Source organism: Fundulus heteroclitus, chromosome 22 (genome assembly GCF_011125445.2).
Source record: "Fundulus heteroclitus isolate FHET01 chromosome 22, MU-UCD_Fhet_4.1, whole genome shotgun sequence".
NCBI lineage: Eukaryota > Metazoa > Chordata > Actinopteri > Cyprinodontiformes > Fundulidae > Fundulus > Fundulus heteroclitus.
Genome location: NC_046382.1, coordinates 6,774,518 through 6,799,444, shown reverse-complemented (window position 1 = coordinate 6,799,444; position 24,927 = coordinate 6,774,518). Strand labels below are relative to the sequence as shown.

Sequence of the window (24,927 nt, the reverse complement as noted above, 5' to 3'; positions counted from 1 at the left end):
GTCACAGTTGTGAAGCTCTCCACTGGGGTGGAAATGGTGATAACATTTCAAATCCCCAGAAATAAATCTCGACACTCTGGATTTATGGCCACAGGTGTAAAGCCTTTGTAGATACGCTGATGACATTTCAAATTCCCAAAATACTTGGGACATTTCTCAGAATGGGTACAAGGTTTGTTCAGCGTGGACGAGTTTGATTCTCAAAATGCTCCCAAACTCCTCACAGCAGTGCGGTGATAACAGTAAAAATAGCAGCATAAAAAGGAAGAACAATGAGAAATGTAAGCGTTGCTACATGATTACAATAAAGAATCTTGATTCTTGAAAAGCGTCAATATTACACAAGAAGCAGGTTGAAGTTCAAATAGGAGGATTGAGAAAGGTGTTTGGTTTCCTGTCAGCAGAGCTGGTCGATGACTCAGATCCAATATCTGTTACAAAACATTATTCACTGTTAAGATTTCAGTCCAATCCATCCACACTGGGATTAACTTTCAACAGCCTTCTGTTAAAAAAAACCATGTAATTATGAGTGAGTGTTACACCAATGTAGCAATCAGTGGCACCATTTTAATGATAAAAGATGACAGAGAAAAGGGGCCTAGTCACGTTCTGACAAAAAAACACATATATTCTTCTTTAAATAAAACAGCATGCATCAAGCGTTTCTCCTGATAGTCTTAACTTGACTATCAGGATAGTCTGATAAGAACTTTTCACCGGACGTGATCAGCGAACATAAGCATTGCTGTGCCATCTGAGGGCAGAACCACGGAGCTATCAGAAAGCAAGATGGCATCTATACTACTGTTTGAGCCAGCAGACCGTCCTGCAATACTGTGAAGGATAATGAATATCCAGGATATGACTGCCTTTGTTTTGCCTCACAGCAAGGCTGCTGTCAGGTAGTAGTGAGAGTCAAGAACGAAGGCCGTCAGAATCAGGGCAGACGAAGGCTGCAGTGGGACCCAGGGATGTAATTACTTCCATCTATGTAATCTCTGCTCTGTTTCTCAATAAAGTGCTGGAACTTGACCACTTCACCGTTTCCTTATTCAATAAGTCTGGGAAGTCAGTTATTGTTTCATTTTCCTAACACACCGCTCATCTTGATCCAAGACCAACTTGATCTACAGGGTTCTGGTTCCTTATCCTCTTTCTTTTCACTCCTCCGCTGGGCATGGCCGACTCACTTGGCTCCGTTGCTTCTCCTTGTTCACCCAATTGCCCTGCATGCACAATATCGTACCTGTGAAGTAATTTCTGTACGTTGATTTTAACTAATAGATGTAGTAAAGTTAAAAGTTAAACTATGTAAGGTATAGTTTGTGAAATTTTGCATCCATTACTTATTTTTGATCTTAATGGGAAAAATCATAAAATGTTAACGGAGCTACGAGTAAGCCAAGGCAAGGGAAATCTATTTGTTTAGGACATTTCAGTACAAAGACAACACAAAGTGCTTTACATGATTAAAATATAGGAAAATAAAAACAGAATAATAGCAAGTTGGAATAAAATGTAGAAACAAAATAAAACATGGGAAAATGGAAACTCAGAGGCAAATATTAAAAACAGTTGGACTACAAACATGAACTAATTATGTTTCAGTTTAAATAGAACAGTAAAAGGTTATCCTAAACAAATGTGTTTTTAATCTTGATTTAAAAGAACTCAGGCTTTCAGCACTTTTACAGTTTTCTGGACGTTTGTTCCAGATAAGTGGAGCATAGGAACTAAATGCTGCTTCTCCCTGTTTAGTCCTGGTTCTAGGTATGCAGAGAAGGCTGGAGCCAGAAGACCTGAGTGGTCTGGAGGGTTGATACACTGATAACAAGTCTGTGATGTATTTAGTTGTGTTGTGCCATTATGCACTGTTTTAAGTTATTTAATGTTTAATAAATAACTCTCTGTCTGTTAGGTACTGTCTGGCAAATATCAGCCCAAACAGCTGATATTAGGACTATAGTTGAAAGGAATGATTTGAGCAATGGCAATCTTTTAACAGCAAACTCTGCACACATATAGAATAAATGAGTGACAACTTATCTTCAATAATTTATTAACAGAAATAAAGAAATCCAGAGAACATCACTACAGAATGCTGTTTGACTGAATTAACACTATATTTAAATCCCCAAATCCTCTCTATTTGTTCATTTTACTGAGATTCACAGTATTTAGTTTAGCTGTTATATTGTTGCATTTCGTAAATTTAAATAATTTCTGACAAAATGAATATTTGATTGTTTGGAGGTGCTTAAAGTTTTTTTTTTTTTACCTGCAATTGGCCAACTGTAAAACAAATACTTTTCCTGACACTAATAAAGAAATGTAACAAAAATAAGATATCCATTTGGTCTCTAAATGGAATCCAGTTGTAGAATTTAGATGCATTCATCCTTTTCAAGAGTGGAAGCTGCAGAAATAAAGAAGGGACATGACAGTACCGCCAGCTATGTGGTCTTGTTATGTTAAGTATACACAGAAGCACCTTTACTAAAAAATGGAGCAGAAACAACCTACAGGGCATGATCATTTAATTGGAAATCCTGTATATGCAACCAGAGTGAGCTACTGCCATGGACATTAGTACAGCCATAGTTTGTGAATAGTTCCATTTAATAACTAGGTGGTCAATGCAATAGGTAGTTTTGTGGACAGAACCATATATTGCCCATCTTTTTATAGTGAAATGTGCACATTACATTTTCAGCAGTGCAAAATAAAAGGGATGTTAGTGTGCTATATTAATCTGGAGAAATTAAATTTGCTCTGTTTATTTTCTTTGGAGATCCACCTACCCTCTGAACTGGAGGATTTTGCCGTTGCAAAATGGCAGCTGTCTAATTTAGGCAATGTTTGATAAATGATTTGTTTTTAACACTACAATGTCATTGGTAAGACAGATACATTTTTAGTTTGTGCACAAAGTAGAATTCTGTAGTTATTGATGATTCTTAAAGATAAATTGGAATCAGCAAGTTGGATCTTTCACCTGAGAGTTTGCAGCAATGCTGTCGAGTTCCAGTTATTCAAATTCAATTTAAATACAAATGGTTGGTCCAAAAGGGAAGTTTTATAACGTGAATGAGACAATAAGTTTGGTTTGTGGTTGACCTGCATGAGACAGATGGACTCTTGTCTTGGTGCTAAGTTGTAGAACGATTTCCATTTATTCCCTTTGGCCGGACTTCCTCTGCTTAAAAAGCTGCCAGCAAACAGGATCTCTGCGTCCTCATGGTCTGGTCAGCACTGGCAGATTTTATTTTCGCTTTAAAATTTTCCAAACAGTAAAAAGGCGATAAGTACAGCTCAAAATAGAGTAAAAACAGGAAAGTTTCAACTGCACATTATGTGTAAAATAACAGAAGAAATTGGTTTTCTGAACTTTCATCTCTGTAAAAACCTAATAGAGTTGAGAATGCAATCCAGTTGAGATTTTTTAAAGATTTTAAAAAATTACTAATGGTTTAGAAACTCTTGGCAGAGTCTTTTTTCTTATGAAATTCTACAGTTTTGTATGATTTAGACACAGTGTTGTGTTTTAGTAACAATATGTAGGAAAAAATGATAACAGACCAGACAGGAGGCAGACGTTCAAGAAAATCAATTGGAGCTCCTGCTGGGTAGATGACAAAAGAGAGAAGCCTCACCAGCATAGAACGTTTTTTTCCTAGTGATAAACTCAAGAAGTACATTACATTCCTATTTTTCAAGACAGACACCCAACATGTTCCTGGATTCTGCGTTTGTATCCCCTTCTAACACACAGGACATGATAAGCAATGCATCAGGATTACTTCCTGTACTTCCCCAGTCACAGAAAATTGACCACCATTTTAAAACTGTGCCATAGGTAAACCTTCTGGTAGGAAATATGGGTAAAGACCTAAAATAAACTTTAGCCTTTGTATATTTGCTTTTATTTTTTAGTTCCAGATGGAACACCTTGTGAGTGTATTAATGCTCTAATGAATGAGTTTCAGTCTATGGATCATTAAAGATGGCTTACCTGATGCTTCTGTGTTTAACTGTGTCTCGTTTCTGGAAGAGTCTGTTGTTGTTGCTCTCCTCTTCTTTCCCACAGGAACGCCCAGAGCTTCTTTGCTCTCCTTTGAACCCCCAGCCTGTCACATTAGGTACCTGCTTATATTAAGAAAGGGTCTGCTGGAGGTTTATTCCTTTTGATGAGATAGTGTTTGTTTATTTTTTACCGTGACAACATGTTTGCTCTGGATGAGGAACTTCAGCAAAGGTAATGACTACTATAGATATTTTTTCTTGACATAGATTATTTTATTCTAGTGGAGAGTATGATCTCTTCTGCCATTCTCTCCAGGGGTAGCAGCTCAAAAAAGCTCAGAAGCTACTAAAGAAGGCTAGCTCTGGTCTGAGGATAATCGTGCAAATAAGGATTCTTCATAAGATGAAGAACATGACAGACAACTCTGATAATTTTTTTCATAAGGCTATCGTACAACAGCACTGTCTCCACTCAGAAGCTTCATTAGCACTCTGTAAAACAGACCACTACTGGAGATTCTTCCTCCCTACAGCTATCAGCATCTACAACTCTTTGAAGAAACCTACATAATGAGTTACAACAACAATTGGTTTCTCTTTGGCATTATTACAAAAATTTTGCATTATTACAAAATTTTTAACAGAATTTTGACCAACTGCTATTACATCAGTAACAGTGTTTGTATGAAAAGTTGACAATGTAACATTTGGACTGAACAGGACTGAATGATTTTGGATCAGACAATTTGATTGTATTGTACTGTAAAGTTCAGTGATTTAAACTGAATTTTGACTGAACTGGATAATCTGTAACATGCTTTGAATTCTACGCCTCGCAAACTAATCTGAACTCTAATTGAAACTGAATCGTCGTGGTTTGTACGTGTTGACTTGTGTCAGCGATAGCAAAAGCATGTAAGCAATTTTAGGTTCCACATCTATCCTTTGAATAAAATGAATGCAAATCTGAAGGGAAAATGCAGAGAGAGAATCACGAGAGTGTAATGAACTCGTTTGTCTGCACAGAAAAGATGGGTCAAGCACATGAGATCCAGTCCAGAGATGATTAGACTGGGAATAACGGAGACCTGTTTTGTGCACTGGAGAGAAACTGTCAGGCACACATTAAAGAAAAAACTGAAAGGGAACTCTAAAGTCCTAATAACTCACACACCTTCAATGAAATGTATAGCACAACCTTAATGCACTCTCTGATACATGCATGCAGACACATGAAACACTGGGTTCCTATTTTCTCTGAATCGATGATGAGGATGTGTACAGTCGTACCACACCTGCTGCAGAGAGAAATATCTTGGATTGTCTTTTTGCCTTCGACTCACAGGAGCTCCAAAAAATAATACAGCAGAGAAAATAGGCAACAAACCTGATCTGAAAATAATGAGGAGGGCATTTATCAGAAATGATTTTGCTTTTGTAATACGTATCTGTTACTACAACCAAATGAAAAGGGCGTGATGAATGAAAATTGCTTTTGCAGATGAATGTAATCTTCTTTTTTAATAAATTACTGACCCACTGGGCCAAAGCAACATGCTCACAGGGTGATGATGCATGTACTTACTACACGCAGTGATTAGAAGCTGCTCGATAAAAAGCCAATGTGTTTCGGAAAATAAATAAACAGGCAGGTAATAAGTCATTTCCGGGACACAGCAAAGACAATGCGTAATGAAAACTCAACCAAGTAAAAACAGCTTCACTGGATTCCATTCACAAATATGAAGCCATCTTAGAGTAACCAGGCATTTTTTATGTGTTTTTTTCTATCTTTTCTATCTTTTAACAAGTGAAGGAGTTCAAGTATCTTGGGGTCTTGTTCATGAATGAGGGGAAAATGGAGCGGGAGATCCACAGCATGTTTTAACTTCGTAGGTTTTACCCGACAAAGATCATATTTAATGGAAAAAATATTAAGAAATACTGTGAAGATCAAAAATCCATTTGGCCACATCATGTTTAGAAGAGCCAGAAAAGGGTAGAGTGCCTTCTCCAGGTCGGAGAGGATGTTCTGCTCCAAGTGGAAGAGTTTAAGTACCTTGAGTCTTGTTTGTGAATGAGGGGAAGATGGAGCGGGAGATCGACAGGCGGATTGATGCGGCGTCTGCTGTGAAGCGGGCGCTGTACCGGTCCGTTGTGGTGAAGAGAGAGCTGAGCCAAAAGGCGAAGCTCTCGATTTACCGGTCGATCTACGTTCCTACCCTCATCTATGGTCATGAACTTTGGGTCGTGACTGAAAGAACAAGATGTACGTCCTGAAAGGAATTTCACCACAGTAGCCGGTAGTGACAATAAAGAATCTTGAACGGTTGTCAGTATCAAAGTTTTGAAAATTATGTGGTAATAAACCCACTTAGACTGTATCTCGTATTGTGCCTTTGGTTTTAAAATATTTGAATGGGTTGCTAGAGAAAGTCACCAGAATTGTATCCAGGAATGAAGAGCATGGCTGCCCTTCCCCTACTTGTTACTGCTCACTGCTAGTAGGCTGGCTGAAAGAAAGCTCCTACCCTTTTCTCCATCTTACAGAAATACACATTAAGCTGTTTGGCGATGTTTCTGTTAATTAAACCAAAGGAGCCCAGTATCAACTCATCATCCTAACATGCTGAAATGTCAAAAGGAACTTATATGCATACATTTATTCCAATGAGTTATGGGTCTTTCCCCAGAGCGACATGCCCAGGATGCATCATGATCAGATTCTGAACCACAAATGATTAATTTCACTGCAGAGGAACACCAGCTCTACTCTGCCATTTCTCTTCCCCTATTTCTAAGTTCAAGTTCAGAAATCACAAGAAGTAACTCATATTCAGCTGCTTGTATCTGGCACCTTGTTTTTGTTTGGTCCTGGTCCGTATCAAGAAGTAAATGAAGACTCATCTTTCTTCACTACAAGAAAATGTCACTACAGTAGATGAAGCAACCATCCATCTATCCAGCTCTTTCTTCATCCCACCTTCGCTTGTGAACAAGACAAGAAGGTAGTTCAACTCCTTATCTTCAGGCAACAGCTGGACCTTTTTAATGATTGAGAACCGCAACCTAAAACTGAGTGGAGTTGACTCTAAACACCTCTTGTGTTTATCAAACCAACGGGACCACAACATCTGCCAAGGTTTCCAAACCAGACACACCCATCCTATGATAATAACTTGACATCCTGTCTACGAACACCACAAACAGGACTGCAGATGGGGGCAGTACTGGTAAGGTACAAACTTATTTGGGACCAAGTTAAATATACCAACAACATGGACCCAGCTATGCAAGGTGGACAGTCTTAGAAGCATCCCCTCATCCCGTACTACTACCACAGAATAGACCACCGTACACTATTGTAAGCCTTCTCCAGCTCCACAAATCTAATGTGGACTGGACAACCAAACTCCCATGACCTCCTCATCATCTTAGTTTGAGTTTATAACTGGTTCATATCTCCATGGCTAGGAAAAAAGCCAAGACCAACAGACAGACTTGTATAGTCATTCACACATACACAAGATGGTCAACAAATGAAATGTAGGCACATTAGAGATAAAATATTAATGAATATATGACTACAGCCAGGATTAACTCTAATTGTATGGACCAAATTAACCAAAAAATAAACATAAAAACTGAAATATAACAACACTAGAGTATACATGTATAAAGGGGAGTGGTGGCCTAGTGGCTAGAGCATTTGAGTTTCTAAGTTCAGCTCCCACAGCCTGCCACTCTGGGTCCCTGAGCAAGACCTTTACCCCCTGAGCATGACCCCCAGACTGCTCCCCAGGCACCGCACAGTGGCAGCCCACTGCTCCCCAAGGGGATGGGTTAAGATGCAGAAGTGAATCTTTCCATTGTGAGATCACCAAAGTTCAGTTATATATGAGAAAATGTTACTCCACGGTGTATGTAAAACACAAATAATTATTACACGTATTTGTATTGAGCAGACTAACAAAAAACACAGCATATGAGTATGTGTTTGTGTTCAGTTGACCAGAGGTTTTCATTAGGAGGGCAGCTATTGACAGGTCAAAAGTCTGGGGGAAGAAAGTGTTGCAGAGCACGGTGGTTTCCCACTGGGTGCTGCGTAACCCAGAGCCCAGCAGACTCAACCGTTAAAGGTGAAGGTTTTGCCTACCTTGGATTGGTAGCAGCTCAATCAGTGTGTCCCTTCATCCCTCAGAGTGCAACTTTTTCTGTTTCCTGAGAAGATAAAGCTGCTTCATGGCTGTAATATCATAATGATGTAAATTTCATCGCAGTCAGAGCACAAGTGGTCGACAGGTTCCTGAACACTTTTTTTTTTGGCTCTGACAACAGGATAAATACAACAATTCTGGTCATAAGAACACAAAATGATGATACAAAGAAACAGTGGAATCTGATAATCATTGAGCTGATATGAGAAACTGAAGAAAATTAAATGAAAGGTAGATAAGGGAAGATAAAGATCCAATAAAACCCCAATGGCCAGGAACACTAGGTCAGAGATAAATGAGGCAGTGGAAGGCTAAAAGCCTAGTGAAGCGCAGAGTTCAGTGAAAGTGTTGGCTGAACTGATAATACTTGGGAACCAGCACAGGAGTAAGACGGTTTTGTGAGGAGAACACAACCCGCATGAAGATTATGTGAGGAAGTGCATTCCCATTTCCATACCTGCTGAATCCTCTGAGCAGATGTAGAGTGACACACCTGCAGAGTGATGCAGCTGTTCTCATGGAGACCGGAGACAGCATCCGGCTGAGCGCATCCACCTAGACATGGGAGTCCAGATAAGATGTGGGTAAATACGGCTTCAGAAAGTAAAAACTCAGCCTAGTTCTCCTTCATGCTCACTTAACCAGGTGATAAGTACGACTAAATACATAAGATTTAAACCATTCCAGAGCTGTACGGCTAATGTCCTCTTAATAGTCGAGGTGGGATAGCTTAATTTAGAGAACCTGTAGGCTCTGAATGAATAAACACCTCCTGTAGAGACGACAGAGTCACAGGTTTAAATCTTAAAATACAGCAGAGCAGACTAAGGGGGTCATGAGCAGAAGATGAGATCTGTGCAGCCAGGCCAGACAGACCAACTTTTGCCTCTCTTCTATACAGCTGAAGTTAGTCTGGATCTGCTCCCATAGAGGACTTTTTATGCGGTGGGGTTAACAGGCGCAAAGTAAACCAATCAGAGAGACAGTGGACGTGGCATAAAAAAGGCACAATCAGACTTCCGCTGTCAACATTCAACAATATAACTCAACATGGCGAGCCGCGTGTGAGAGACTACGGTGAATGATTCTTGTCATTTTTTTGCCACAAAAACTTAAGGATACATGGTGGTATTTCTGACTTGGTGCCGTCTTGTTTGTTTTGGCTGAGTGATTCTCAGGCGCTGCACATCTCTCAACATATAAAGTCTGCCCACGCCTGTGATTGGTCGGTATAAGGAAAGAGGCTCTATGGGAGCAGTTCCTGACTCAGTTCACTGTTTAGCAAAGCGAAAGAAAAACTGAGTCTGGCTGGCCTGGCTAAGATCTGGGCCCTGATGGAAGTGACTTTCTCAACAAAAAAGTGCCGGAGATTTTCACATGCACCAGATGAGGGTTCAATACAGTCTGTGTGTGGTATTCAGAAGAAAATTAAATGTTCCAAATAAAACAGTAGGATTGTGACTGTTGGAGACAATTTGATTAGACGGGTGTTTTCTTTGGGCATCTATCACAGTTCTTTGGTAGTTGAACCAGCGATCCTTTAATATTTGAAACAACACCTGTAATTTGTCTGTTTTCCATCTGCGCTCAGGTTTCTGACAGTCTCTCCTCGCAGTCCGAGGACCAGGGCTTAGAATTGTTCTAGGATGCCTGAACTTTAGTGGGGTCACAGAATCCAAAGTGGCTGTGCTGGTGGAGTGAATCCATTTGCTGAGATCCTCAGTTTTATTGCTCACAGTCTCTGTGATGGTACAGTTCTGGTGAAAAGCGAATGATGACCAGCAGTGGAAAAACACGGCCGTGTTAAAACCATGTCAGAGTCTAGCTGCAGCGTGGGGCATAGCTTTGGCAAAAAAAGCTGGATTGCTGAGTAACTTTTTTGGTAAACCGTATGCAAGTCAAATGAAATATTTAAAGCATCCCAAGCAATAACATTGGAATAAAGACACATGTGAAAGCTGAATCTGGGAGGATTGATTTATTACTTAATGTATCATATTTACATTTATGTATTACCTATTACAAGTAAAAATCTGTTTTTGATCATATAAAAACAAAAACACAAATATATAAAAAAATATATAAAAAAAGGAGATCCAAGATTATCTGGACAAGACGACGCATTTATCCAAAAAACATTTAAAAATGAGTTAGGAAACCACCTGGACCATCCATGCTTAAAAAATTCCCAATATTAGCTTAAAAACTTTAGTCATATATTTTTAAATAAGATACAAAAGTAAATGTGAAAACACGAGTTCTAACTAAGTGTGTCAAGCCACAGCAATAATCATTCCTTCACATAGAAAGAGCAGAGTTAGCAGAGAAAGCAGACTAGAGGGAGCGGCACTAACTGAGTTTCTTCGTTATTGGCTTTACAGCTGTGACGAATCCTCCATGTAATAACATCCCAACGTTCCTCAGTATCCAATTAAAACATCCAGACTTCAGAGGATGAGGACTGGTGCTCAAAGGTCAACTGTCACTAACAGAGACCACAGACGAGAACCACAAGTCAAACAATATCTAAGCTGCTAATTTGAAGTACAGAGCCCTGCTCCACAGCTTTTACACCTTTACGAGACGTTTACACGTAACTAGGAGGAAACAGTAGAGAACCTAATCCTTCAAGCCTGGAGGGAACTGGCTTCTGCAAAAAAACATTTCAAAAAGATTCTGTTAAAGCTACCACTGGAATGTAATGAAAACTACAATTTTAGCAAAGAGTAAGTTGGCGACGGAGAAAGCCCAACAGAGGACATCAGTCTGCCTGGCAAGGATCCTTTGGTCAAACCTCTCAAAAGCAGCAGCAAGAGTAAGAAGAGCAGAAAGCTGCTCAGCATCACTGCCTCTGCGTCACGCAGCAACAAGACAAAGACGTTTATTTCTGATCTGTCAGTTTCAAATTATGATTGAAACTGACAGATGTTTCCGTCTATCTACTCAAACTTTGTGCCTTGTGAAAGCATTCATATGGCGTTAACCTTTTGACACGTTTTGCCATGTTACAACAGTGTGTTTATGTGTATTATTAGGATGTTATGTCATCTATGGGAGTGGTGGAGCCAGGCACCAAAGGTTGCTGGTTCCACAGATAGATTGAGAGCACAGATTGTTCCCCAGGCGAAACTCAGTGTGGCAGCACACTGCTCCCTAAGGGATGAGTTAAATGCAGAGAGTAATTTCCCATCTGTGGGACTATAAAGGCAAAATATTTTTTTATTGAAATTAACATAAAGTGGTGCACGATTGTGAAGCAGATGGATTGATTCAAAGTTTTCTGTTTTTTAATAGAAAGCCAAGAAAAAATTGGCATGTATTTCTTCTCCTCACCTTAAGTCAGACCAACTTTTATCTGCATGGTAGGGATACTGAATATTATTGTAACAAGTACTACAAAAAGTATTACAACCCTTTCCAAAGCAGATATAAAAAATATAAAATAAACAGCGAAGAAAAAGAAAAGAAAATAGCTTTACAAAAGCACAAGAAGGATAAAACCATTCATCTGTTTATCATGCAGGGTCGTGAGGGTCTGAGGTTTATCTCCAGGGGTCAAAGGGCAGGAGGCGGGGTTTACCTTGGACAGAGACAGAGAAAACAGAGACAAACATTACAAATAACCATGGAAAACAAGGTTTAGGTCTGGACTTTGAATTGGCCTTATCAACACATGAACATGCTTTGATCTAAACCATTCTGTTGTAGCTAAAGATGGATCTTTTATGTAAAGATTTATATCAATCTGTTTCTAAGTTGTTTTTTTTTATTTTTAACACAAATGTAACTCAGTTTCCTTTCTTAGATAGGCTTCAGATTTATCGTGTTCCCCCCTTGGCAACAGCAGCGAAACAAAAATAGTGTCGTCATCTTAGGGATGCACGGACAAATAAGACAAAGCCTAAAAGCAAAGTGTGTTAAATATTGGATGGCTGATGAACTGAGATAATGTTAGAAATGTTGCACCAGATTCTAGGACGTTTCATGCTTGCAGCTGACCTGCTGTTTGATGCAATGTCTTTTAAGCTGGTTTAAAATATTAAGGAGCATCATTCACTGTTGCAGCATCCACATTTCTCCATTAAAAACAACAAAGAAAGCCACAAACCCTGAAGTGTTTGACGTAGTAGGACAAATAATAGGTTGTTTTCAGCAAATCTATTGGTATATCTGCGACCATAACTCAGTGTTGAAGCCTCATTTCTCCTGGTCACGCTAAAATCAAATAGAGAAGTTAACTTTATAACAATACAGATCTGTACCTCTCGGGGAGAGAAGGATAGATAAAAATGGACTGAACCTTTAGAAGTTAACGGAGCTGTTTCCCACTGCTATCTGCTTACTGGGGTTTACCAAGATAACAGCGAAATAATCTGAACCAGGGGAAGAGAAGCATCACAAAGTAACACAGAGAAAGATTGTGTTTTTCTCTAAAGCATAAATTCTGCTAAAACAAATTGCTGCTGTCTGTGATTTTTAGATCTAGAGAATTGGAGGCTTGAGTAAAAAACCCTAAAAGTAACTTAATTCTTTTCTTAAAATTTGAAAAATTATATATATTTACAATGTCGCTTGGAGAATAGTCTACAGAGAAGCCGTGTTTATGAAGGCTGAAAAATATTAAAACTAAATTAATCTTTTATTGCAGTTGTATATTCATGCAATGAAAAAGTTACATTTCTGTTGTTAGAAAAATATGTTTTTAAAAGATCTGTTTTTTTTTTGTGAAATCTGTGAGCTAATATGATCGTCATCCCTGCTCTTAATAAGCTGCACGTCCCTTTTTTGCTGTTAATTGATCAGTCAGTAATTGGTCCTCTCCTATGGCTTTTCACAAGGTTGGACAATGAAGACAAATCATTCCTCTCCACACAGTCTCTTTAGACCTTTGGAAAGACCCAGAGAAAAACCTGTTTTCAGTCCACCAGATTTTTCAATCAAAATGTTCTGGTATTTAAACTTCTGCTGTTAAAAGTTTGTGATACCATTAACTCTAAAGCCGCATAGCAACTGTTACGACAGAATTCAGTCATGAAGAACCTTTGGCTTTAATGGGTTTGCTTGAGGCACTGAGGCCTAATTTAAGATGGTTCCACAGATGAAACCAATTCAAAAAAGAGTGTTTGCTAATACAACTTTACACAGTTTTACTATAAGTGTTATTTTAGAGCTGTTTTTAATGAGTCTGTCAAACTAAATGCTTCGTTTGCATTGTAAGCGATCCTGCTCTCAGACTCTAGCTTACAGCTCTCGCTGTTTGGGGGAGCGCCACGCACCCCCCGCCCTGTGCATGGACGGCTAAAAAAGAGGGATGTAAAAGACCAGGCCCCACAAAAAGTGCATGCATCTCTGTCGCTAGACGCCTTTGGAGAGGACAGAAATGGCAAGTAAACACCAGGGATAACAAGGTTCTCAGAGCTTCCAGAAGACGGATAACTCCTCTGTACTTAACAGTGGCCATGATGGATGATAATCCTTTTTGACCCGGAGCACATGCCTTTTAACAAACTTAGCCTCGGTAACCTCAAGATGCCTTTCTCTGCTGCAGTTCTCTAAAAGTTAGCCTTGGAGCTTCAGTTTCTTTATGTTTTTCTCCCCTGCTATCATCTTCACTGCTTACTTGTAACAGTTTAGTTGTCTGTAAGTAAGAGAAAAAGACCTTGGTGTCATATTTGCTGTTCAAGAAAAATTAAATATTGATTTTTGAGTTAAAGTTTACGTTTGACAATCTTTTCAAATGTTTGCATTAGGTTTGTTAATAAGGAGAGTTTGGGCACTGTTCCCATCAAAATTGCAGGAATAAAATATGTCTGAGTTTTGATTATCAAAATTTTAATATTTCAGTGTCAAGGAATGCTTCACAATGTTATCTTATTCCAATTGCAAACTCATTACACTGTCGTCAGCTGTATGCAACGGAATGTCGTTTTGTATACACTCTGTGCATACAAAACGACAATGAAGTTTGTCTAAGTCTAAGACAAAGGAGTGTGGCTATACCTTCTACCAATTTTAGCTTCCACATGACTTCATGCTGCTCTCTCATTGGTTACTTCAAGATTCTCCTTGGGGCAGCCGTAGCCAATCAGTGCTTTCATTCATCATCCAATCCAATTAATTCATGATACCTGTCAATCAAACTTACTTTGTGAAAATAATAATTTCACAAAGTTTTTGCAGAAAGAAAAACAGTGTAAAAAAACAAACTTTGACTGGACTGATGAGACTTAAAAATCCAGCAGCAAGCAAGTCACCATGGACAGATTTATGTACAGTAAATTGGACCTCTTGTGCCTCCCCCACAAAATGTATCACCAGCTGCCATTAGTTTTAACATAGCTTTACGAAGAAGGCCAATAAGGGACGCATAAGTAGATCATCCAATTGTGAAGCTTTGTTTATATGATGGAATAACCAACAAATGGCAGTGACAGACTCTAACAGTACCGTGCCACTAAATGGGATGAATGGAGGGCAGCTTAAATAAAGGGTAAGGTAGGAGTAAAATACTTTAGCATGCAACTCTGAGATGGAGTGAAGGGAGAGGAGAAAACGTTCTACACGAAGACTGAATGAGGCTGGACAAAAGAGGAGGGAGAGACTCGTGAGATTAATGTATTGGTACAGCATCTGGCCGGGTTGGTGGACAGGGACATTTAAGCATTGCTGCTAAAAATAAGCTTGTCAGCTGCTTAGACAGAGAGCTAAAAGCGGCTCAAATAAATCTTTGTTTTAGCTTTTTGCGATGTTTTATTTTGCTAATCTCTTAGCCGAGAATCTAAATGAGCCAAGGTGACATATACAATTATGTGGAAAAGACTGCAGATCACTGACTGGTCAGAGAGAATCATCATTTCCAGCTACAGCCTACATCTGCAGGGTGGCAAGTCATTAATCAGAAGGAAAGTTAGCACATTTGTATAGTAGCTGAATGGGCCAACAACAGCACGACCAAAATAATGATCTATTGTGCACCATTATCATAGATCATTGCTGGGACATAAGAAATGTAAAAACATCTAGATTGAGTTTAAGCAGTGTTCTTCTAGTCTAGTTGTGAAAAAGCATGTTTGAAATGCACATGAGGCTGAAGGAGTTTTCTAAGCCTGATATATGAGCAAGAGAGGTCATTGGAAAAAGGGGTAAAATAATCTTTTCATTGATTGCACATAATAAATGACTCTGTACTTTTGTTCCCAGCTTTGCAAATTTACTGCTAGTTTCCCACTCTGAGACATCATTAGCATCAGGAGAAAAAAAGACTAGTGACAAATCAGCCATTTAGAGGAAAGGCTCTAGCTGCTTTTTTGCAAAGTTATTGATTCACATGTGCAGTTTGTGTTTCAACTATAGAGGTCTACAAACCCATCGTATCACCTAGCTTTCCACGTAAAGCTCCATGAATCGTCTCATTGCTGAAACGTTCCATACAAATAAGCTCTCCATTGACTATTTCAAGATGCACGCAGTCATAAAGAATATCAAGAGGAGGGTGGACGCTGTGTTTTTTGTTTTCTTTTATTGCTTTTCCTTAAATGTCACAACAGAAAATTAGAGGATTAAGCTCTGCTCATCAGATTAATGGGGCTGCAGTAATATATCCAGCCCATGAGGCGAGACAAAGCACAATATTGGGTTCATGGAAAAAGATGAGATGAGATAACATTCTGAGGGAATCTGAAAACGCCTGAAATTAGTTTTCACACAAAGAATTGGCAGCTACTGTATGTTTGTAACACAAAGAATCCATATTCAGTGTCAAATAATGCTATCAAGGTTTTTCTAGTTCATATATTGAGTTCATTTTGTAGTTTTCTAATTCTAAGGAGGTTCTACCACCCAATAAACTTTGGAATCAACATTTGCATGTTTTCACAAAATGAGCAAAGCGTTCATATATTTAACTGTTTAAAGAGTTTGTTCAGTGTAGAGGTAACCTGAGATTTTAAGCTAAACTGATAGCTTAGACATAGGGAAAAACTGAAAAAACCCTGCAATTTATCACCCTATAGGAAGCTCCAAAGGAATAATTAATACTAGCGCATTGTCATATTCTTAGTTCCTTAAATGTTGCTTGATAAATGGACAAACGTTTTGATGGAGTAGAAAAACTGAAAAAAACTGACACCAAACGTTCGTCTTGGCACCATTAAGAGCAGGCACAGCGACACGAGGGCTGGAAGTTTTCACGTTGGCAAATGAAGCTGAACAGTTTGAAAGTTGGATTGAAATGTCATGGATCTGGGCGGTTTGTTCTCTGTGTGGTTTCCTGATTTTTCCAGAAGCTGCAGATCTCCTGAGGGTGGAGATGAGCAGCACTACAGCACCCCTGCTGCCAGTCTATCTCAGTGGTTGGAGCTGCTGTAGATCATTCTTCTTATTCTGTTTATGGCTCTTGCTTATGCCTAGATGTCCTTTAATGTTCCTCCTCAGAATCCTAGCTTACTGGATAACCCTAAGACCTACGTTACTTTCTATAACCACCTTGATTCTTCTGACCATGATCCACCAAGCCCCTTAGACCATCAGTGCTTCCAAACTGACCAGTCAACCCTCCAATTTTCCCCTCTGCGTGCTACGCAGCCGTTTTTCCCCAGGCTCTGCCTACTGGTCCCTAGAGATCCCACCCAGTAGGACCACTTTTCTTCCCATGATTCCAATATTGTTCTGGTTAGCTGCTCAGCCCACATTTTCTCCTTTCTTGATTTCCAGTTATTGCTGCCTGTTTCTTGCAAACTCTCCAGACGAGCCGCCAAGGCTTATTTCAACAAACCATTCTAACTTGGATCTTCACCTCCTGTGATTAAGTTTGGATTTGGGTGAGCAACCTGCCAACAAATATGACAAGAAAAAAAGCCCAAAGAACTGAGCTTCACAGCACGTTTTGACTTCGTAAGTTTTACCCGACAAAGATCCAATTTGATGGAAAATATGCTAATAAATACTGTGAAGATCAAAAATCCATTTGGCCACATCATGTTTAGAAGAGCCAGAAAAGGGTAGAGTGCCTTCTTCGGGTCGAGGAGGATGTCCTGTTCCAAGTGGAGGAGTTTAAGTATCTCAAGGTCTTGTTCGTGAATGAGGAAAAGACGGATTGGGAGATCGATAGATGGATCGGTTTTGTGTCTGCAGAGAAGCAGGCGCTGTACCGGTCCGTTGTGGCTGCCCCCACGACCCGACCCGAAGAAGATGGACGGATGTTTAGAAGGAAAGCGAACAGAGCTGGTTTGGAGAGACAAATTAATAACATCAGCTATGCAGCGCCAATGAGATCATAACCTCTGAGAAACCAAGAGGTTGAGAGAGAGTAATCAGATTAGACTTGTAAAGAATAATAATAAACCAGTTCTATGAAAAATGTGGACCTTTTTAACAAGCTACATAATATGCAGGGTCAATGGGGTCAAATGAAAAGGAGAATGTGTTTTTTCCATAACTCTTCTTCCACAGGTCCGTATCCCCGTGTCCATTCTATAAATTAATATTGTTTAGATGATCTATAGCTAAAAGGTGATTATGAGACTAATCCTGATTCCATATAAAACCATAAGGGACACAGAAATGTCCAAGGAGGACAAAAAATGAATGAGGAGGAGTGACTTGCAGTGCGCCTCAGCAAACAGCGCACTAGAAATCTACAGTTTTATTGGCAGAGCTGCCGGGGTGACAGCTCACCCCTGAGGTACCTCTGGAAAATATTGACTCCACGCTTCATGACAAGTTTCTTCAAGATCCTTACTCAGAATATGTTTAGAGTGCTCTTTTATTTCTCAGTGACCTGTGCTGCTGACCACATCCCACACGATGATGCTTGCCCGAGGCGAGCAACAGAAGGTGTGCTAGCCGTTTTCCCGTGACCGTTTCACCCTCTACTACAAAACCCAAAACGACTTTCACAAATTCAGTAAATGAGTCACATCTATTAGGAGGTTGGTGTGGGAAAACAATATTGAGAACTGAAAAGTATGATCAAAAACCAACAGCATAGCAACTTCTATTTTTCAACAAGACACATTGTAGTTTATATAAGTTCATGTTTAAATAATAGACTTCATTTTAACTTGACTTGTTCCTTATTAGGCTGCTGCCTTTTTCTCATCAAGCTTTTGAACTTGCTGGGTGGTAAAGAATGTCCTGCTGTTGCAGCTGCCTGCAGCGCTTTCTAACATTATGTGAACTGGAAGCTTCAGTGTGAGGAATGGATACCTCGTACGGAGCCCAGGCAGTGATAATCACCGTAGAATATACTGCCCGTTGTTCACCTGTCCACAAACACTCAAAGACACAAAACAGGCCTCTCCATCAGAAGCAGCCTTTATCCCACTTTCTAGTGTGGGCTTACAAACCCAACAGAAATGAATCTGTGTCAGAATAAAGCAGAACTAAAACCTTGGAGTTTCCAACACTTAAATCAGTTAATATCTCTCACTCAGTAGACATAAGATAATCTGAAAGCAGAAATAAAGCTGAGTTTGTGATGAAAGGACATATGCAGGCCACATACACATTTTGTCAAATTCCAACCACAAATATAAATGTATTTTATCAGGTTTTTTTTTTTTTTTTACACACAAATTAGGCCAAAACTAATTGCTGAATAGGTGTAAAGGAAAATGTAATGCATAGTTTTTAAATTTGCATTACATTTAAACATATTTTAATAAATATACTGCACATTTGTATTTGGCCAACCCTAGTTAAAAGTTTGGGCGATCACACCGTTTGTACGTTTTTTTTTTAGTCATATTTTTATCAGTTTGGTGAATTTTAACTCCAAACTGTCTTTCTTATTATTCTTTACAAAACAGATCAAGGTCAGTCCAGCTGGATGACAAAGATTGTTATGCTGTTTTACACGGAGCCTTTAGCAGGCTATGCTAAAGCCAGTTAGCGCTAGCCTAGCCCTCTAAGGATAATACAAAATGTGAAAGTAAAGGAGTATCTTTGTGAATATTCTCTGTTTCATAAATAAATTAACCAATGATTTATAAACAAATAAACAATTTTTTAAGAAATTTGTCTGGCAGTTCACATACCTCTGAAATGATGAGTTTTCCCCCTTAAGACGAAAAATTTGGAGATCCTGGACCCAGCCAAAGCTGCTTTGTCCTTGAACATTTCTGAACTATTTGCTGGTATGAGAACTAACTCTAATGACATGATAGAAACTGGCCAGTCATGTAAATCCTCTGTCCATTTATCATGCTTTTATGGATCAATCCCATGGATACTGGAGATTATATCATGATAGCAAACCTGTGGAATGTGGTCTAGCTTGTCAAAGTACAGTCTATCGCTTATCTCTTTAGTACAGTTCATTTTTAACCACTTTGCGTCTATCTCTCACAGCATAGCACCCAAATCAGCAATTTAAACAAAAGCCAGGTTGCCCTGGAAAATGACGGCCAATTAGTTTAGGTAAACTAACAGATTCATCACCTGGAAAATTGTAAGTTTGCAGCTGTGGCAGACACTTTTTTTCAGACAGTGGATGGAACAGAGCTCTGTGAGATGATAAAGTTGGACATTGTTTTATAACCTAACACAGTTTTAAACTTTTCCACAACTTCCTCCCTGACCTGTCTGCTATGATCATTGGTCTTCATCACTCCTTGGTTGACTCCTTGGTGCTGTTATGGACTTAATCCGGCATACTAAAGGCACAAGTCCTGGGCCTGATAATCACTTGCTCCTGTCTTTTTTCCATGTATTTAAGCTTTCTATAATTCAACTGATAGTTCTGGAAGCAGCGGGTAGTAGTTCCAGTTCCCAAACACTACCACCCCCAATGATTTTAACGATTTAAGACCCGTGGCCCTGATCTCTCTTCAGTTATGAAATGTTTTGAGAAACTGTTAAAAGAAGTGCTTTCAAAGAAAACCGAAAATCTTGTGAATCTCTTTCAGTTTGCCTACAGGGCAAAACGAGAGGTGGAAGACGCCACAGCTACCCTGTTTAATCTTCTCTTGAGGGCAGCAACACACATGCTAGGATTTTCTGCTATTATAAGCCTTCTGCGGAGAGATTAAAACGATCATGGTCCTCGTTTAAATGATTATATATCTTGGTATCATCTGTCTTTTCATTTTACAGCTGAATGTGTCTAAGACTAAGGACATAATTATGGATTTTAGACACCACCCCACGGCTCCTAAGACATCATCTATCATGGGGCAGGAGGTCTAGATTGTTGAAACTTACAACTATCTGAGCACTGTGATCGACCACAAGCTGAAGTCTGACGCAAACACAGAAATACTTTGCAACTAACGTCTTTTGTATCTGTAAAAAATGACGAAACATAGACAGGACTCTGATGTGTTTATTTTAGAAGTCTTATATTAATCCAAGCTGACTTTTTCTTTGATTTGCAGGTATGGAAACCTCAGTAAACAAAAAAATGTGAATGTCTGCAGCAAAATCCTGGTTTCTCAGCAAAACAGGCTGAATGACCTATACAACCACTGTACTCTGAAAAACGCTAACTCCATTCTGACTGTTAGAGATCAGCCTCTTACCCTCCGGATCAAGAATCAAGCATTTTCATTATGTTACCATGATAACATTTTGGTGAGATGCTGACTGAATTCACACAGATTCTCACAGATAACACACAGACACAAGACATGTTGCACCAACAACAGTTCCTGAGAAGCTAAAAGTATGAAAACTGTCCTTAGCATCTGATGTGATTTAAATGTTTGAGACAGAAAAACACTCCCTCAGAACTTAAATCGTGAGCAAATAGTCACTTAACTTACAGGATGATGTAAAATACTGTGTAATCAGTGTTTTAGACAAACATTCCCAGAGAACTTAAGTGCACAAATACACATTAGCATAGGCGAGATAATGTAAATAAGTGGAAAACCATGTATTATTTTTCTTCAACTTTTTTGAGTTGATTTGTCACATAATATCTGAGTTATATACATTAAAGTTCAAACATGCAGCAGATTAAAAATGCAGCAGGTAAACTTAAATATTTAAATACCCAGTAAGGTCAGATAATGAATAAGTAAAACAAAGGTTTCTCTTTTTACATCAATCAAACCGAACCAAAGATTTATTGTTCGAGCCAACAATAAAGGCTTTACATTCGCCTGTCAGCTACTGCCTTGTGCAGTTTGGCTTTAGGCCAATAGCTCAATATACTGATGGATAATAAATTACATTTGTAGTCTGAGCAGGAGAGATGAGACTTCTAGTTGTCCAATCAATTCAAACAAAGACAAATTTGGTGAATGATTACTTGTTCTACTCAGTCACACAAGAGCGTGTAATTGTTAAAAATGTTCTTTTCAATTGTTAATCATTCATTGTCACAAAAAGAGCTTTGGATGGGTGGATATGTCTGGGAAACTGACAAAAAATAAACATGTGCAAAAAGCCTTAAAATAATGAATAATGGATCTTTTATTGTTGCTGTGAGTTCTCAAAATGAAGTTCGCCGCCGACACAGGGATTGTAAAACCCTGTTTTACCATCAGGACAGTTCTTGGTCTTCTCTTACCGTTTGTGACAAAGTGGTTCAGTTTGTGTTCACCATTTGTCCCTTATTCTTATTTATGATTCATTTATTTTCTGTAGCTGGCCATATTGCTTAAAATTTAAACATTAGTTTGCAGCTCTGCTCCACATACTATCCCGGGATTGTTTGTGTTAGCATTAGTTGCAGTTTCCATCTATATGTTTAGGTTAAAGTTACTCCTGGATTATTTGGTTTCAAAGTATATTCATATTTGTTTTCCTTTTTACTCACCATTGTTTGTCCCTTGTAGATCTGCAGCAGGGCAGGAGTATGGGAGGGGCCGGCCCAGTACTTCCTGCTTAAATGTCTGAATGATGTCACTGATTGTCTGGCTGGGTTCTACTAATTAGAGGGTTTCTTTAGGAGTATTCCTTTGTTTTTCTTTAAAGTAACTTTTTAACTTGTCTTGTATTACATTGTTTATTTTGCAGACCATTTTATTATATAGAAGAGTTTGTAAATAAGATTAATAATTTTATTTTGGTTTTTCTGTTTAGTTTTGATGTGTTTTCCTTTTCCCTGTTTAATTGTGGTTTGCTCCACTCAAGTACAGGTGTATTTCCACTTGTTTATAAAACAGAGCTCTTGGAAGCTCAAAGGGAGAAAAGAGAAGTGTTCAGAATATTTTTGCAAATAAAAGTCATCAGAAGCTGGAACCGTTGACTAAGGCTGTTTCTTCGGTTCACCTTGCTGACCCTTGACCTCACAACCAGTGGCGGCTAGGCCATAGGGGGCGCTCGTGCGCTGTCCTCCCTAGATGTGGAAGGGAAAAGTCAAAATATATTTAGATTTCAAAAGTATTATTAATGTCAGTTTTTAAACAATAGTATGTGGCTACATGTAATATGAATTATTAAAACACTTCTACTAATTGTCCGTCCGTCCGTCTTCTTCCGCTTATCCGGGGTTGGGTTGCGGGGGTAGCAGCTTCAGTAGGGAGGCCCAGACGTCCCTCTCCCCAGCCACTTGGGCCAGCTCCTCAGGAGGAATCCCAAGGCGTTCCCAGGCCAGCCGGGAGACATAGTCCCTCCAGCGTGTCCTGGGTCTTCCCCTGGGCCTCCTCCCGGTGGGACGTGCCAGGAACACCTCACCAGGGAGGCGTCCAGGAGGCATCCTGACCAGATGCCCGAGCCACCTCAACTGGCTCCTCTCGACGTGGAGGAGCAGCGGCTCTACTCTGAGTCCTCCCCGGATGACTGAGCTCCTCACCCTATCTCTAAGGGAGAGCCCAGAGACACTACGGAGAAAACTCATTTCAGCCGCTTGTATCCGGGATCTCGTTCTTTCGGTCACGACCCAAAGCTCGTGACCATAGATGAGGGTAGGAACGTAGATCGACCGGTAAATCGAGAGCTTTGCCTTTTGGCTCAGCTCTCTCTTCACCACAACGGATCGGTACAGCGCCCGCTTCACAGCAGACGCTGCACCAATCCGCCTGTCGATCTCTCGCTCCATCTTCCCCTCATTCGTGAACAAGACCCCAAGATACTTAAACTCCTCCACTAGGGGCAGCACATCCTCCCCAACCCGGAGAAGGCACTCTACCCTTTTCCGGTTCAAGACCATGGTCTCGGATTCGGAGGCACTGATTTTCATCCCGGCCGCTTCACACTCGAGAGCTGTAGATCACGCCCTGATGAAGCCAATAGGACCACGTCATCCGAGACGCAATCCTAAGGCCACCAAAACGGATCCCCTCAACACCTTGGCTGCGCCTAGAAATTCTGTCCATAAAAGTTATGAACAGAATCGGTGACAAAGGGCAACCTTGGCGGAGTCCAACTCTCACCGGAAACGAGTCCGACTTACAGCCGGCAATGCGGACCAGACACTGACACCGGTCGTACAGAGACCTGACAGCCCTTATTAAAGGGTCCGGTACTCCATACTCCCGGAGTACCCCCCACAGGATCCCTCGGGGGACACGGTCGAATGCCTTCTCCAGGTATGGAGGTATGGTCCACTATCCGGCGTCTCAGGAGGGGGAAGCAGTGCAGTACCGACACTGTTTACAGTGCGGGTGGTGTGCTGCTGACCTCGACTCGGGACGTCGTGTTTCGGTGGGCGGAATACTTCGAAGACCTCCTTAATCCCACCAACACATCTTCCATTGAGGAAGCAGAGCCTGATGACTCTGGGTTGGGTTCTCCCATCTCTGGTGCTGAGGTTGCCGAGGTTGTTAAAAAGCTCCTCGGTGGCAAGGCCCCGGGGGTGGATGAGATTCGCCCTGAGTACCTTGAGGCTCTGGATGTTGTGGGGCTGTGTTGGTTAATGCGGCTCTGCAACATTGCGTGGACATCGGGGGCAGTTCCTCTGGATTGGCGGACTGGGGTGGTGGTCCCCCTATTTAAAAAGGGGGACCGGAGGGTGTGTTCCAACTACAGAGGAATCACACTCTTAAGCCTCCCTGGTAAGGTCTGTTCAGGGGTTCTGGAAAGGAGGGTCCGTCGGATAGTCGAATCTCGATTCAGGAAGAGCAGTGTGGTTTTCGTCCTGGCCAAGGAATACTGGACCAGCTCTACTTCTACTAATTGACTCTACCAATTGACTCTCATTTAACAGTGCATTTCCACCGACAGAATGTAGCATTTCTACCGTAGGGCTGTCACTGATAGAGCCCCGCAAGTGTAGCGAAATAACCAATCGTATAATGTTGCTAGGAGAAATGTATAAATATTTGGCCAATCAGCATCGCTAAAATGAATGGCTTTGGGGGTACTGGAATCTTAGCCCTTGCTGCACAGTGATATAGGTATATGGCAAGCCGTTTTAACATAAAGTAATGTAGCTAGCAGTCAGGCAGTGACGTAGAGATTACGGCGACGAACACAGAGAGAGACACACATTTTGTCATGTGGTAAGTGAGTTTGAATATTGGGCTACATGTTGAAAGGATTTTAGAAGGTGCTGTGAACATTGTATCAGGTACATCATTTTGTCAGCTGATAATTTATTTTTTATATATTTTGAAATTATGTTGTGTTTCCGTTGTGTTGTGAATTTCATTGTGTCATTGTGAAACTGTTCGGCTGAAGATAATGACAGTACAGTATGGTGTATGCCTACTTTGGTGACAAATAGTGAATTTTAGTGTTGTATTTAATACTGTTCCTTTCCAAAATAAGACCCTAATATAGCTGTAAATGGTTGAAT

At 40.1% G+C, this 24,927-nt stretch overlaps 1 long non-coding RNA gene across 1 annotated transcript in view; it reads right to left on the bottom strand.

The window, feature by feature from the left end:
• The window catches only part of LOC118557159, a 28,139-nt gene extending 6,001 nt beyond the window's left edge, over positions 1-22,138 (bottom strand). The window contains exons 1-2 of the long non-coding RNA XR_004927660.1: positions 22,006-22,138; positions 8,701-8,798 (exon numbers count right to left, since the gene is read on the bottom strand). This is a non-coding gene — a long non-coding RNA (uncharacterized LOC118557159). The remainder of the gene's footprint in view (positions 1-8,700; positions 8,799-22,005) is intronic.
• Positions 22,139-24,927: the final 2,789 nt, after the last annotated feature.